This window comes from Trypanosoma equiperdum, assembly GCF_001457755.1.
Source record: "Trypanosoma equiperdum strain OVI genome assembly, contig: ctg_1553, whole genome shotgun sequence".
NCBI lineage: Eukaryota > Euglenozoa > Kinetoplastea > Trypanosomatida > Trypanosomatidae > Trypanosoma > Trypanosoma equiperdum.
This window is the reverse complement of record NW_027123564.1, coordinates 407-609: the sequence shown is the minus strand read 5'-3', so window position 1 is coordinate 609 and position 203 is coordinate 407.

The window sequence follows — 203 nt, the reverse complement described above, 5'->3', positions numbered from 1 at the left end:
ATGAAGTGAGGTGAGGTGAGGTGAAATTAAATTAACTGGAATGTAATGGCGAGTGGCCGAAAATGATTTAGTGGAATATGGAAAGAGACACATCGAATAATAATAATAATAATTATTATCATTGCTACGGGATTGTCATTTTAAGCAACACCATTTCGGGATAGTAACCGATAACAAAATGAACGCCTGCGTTATGTTTTACC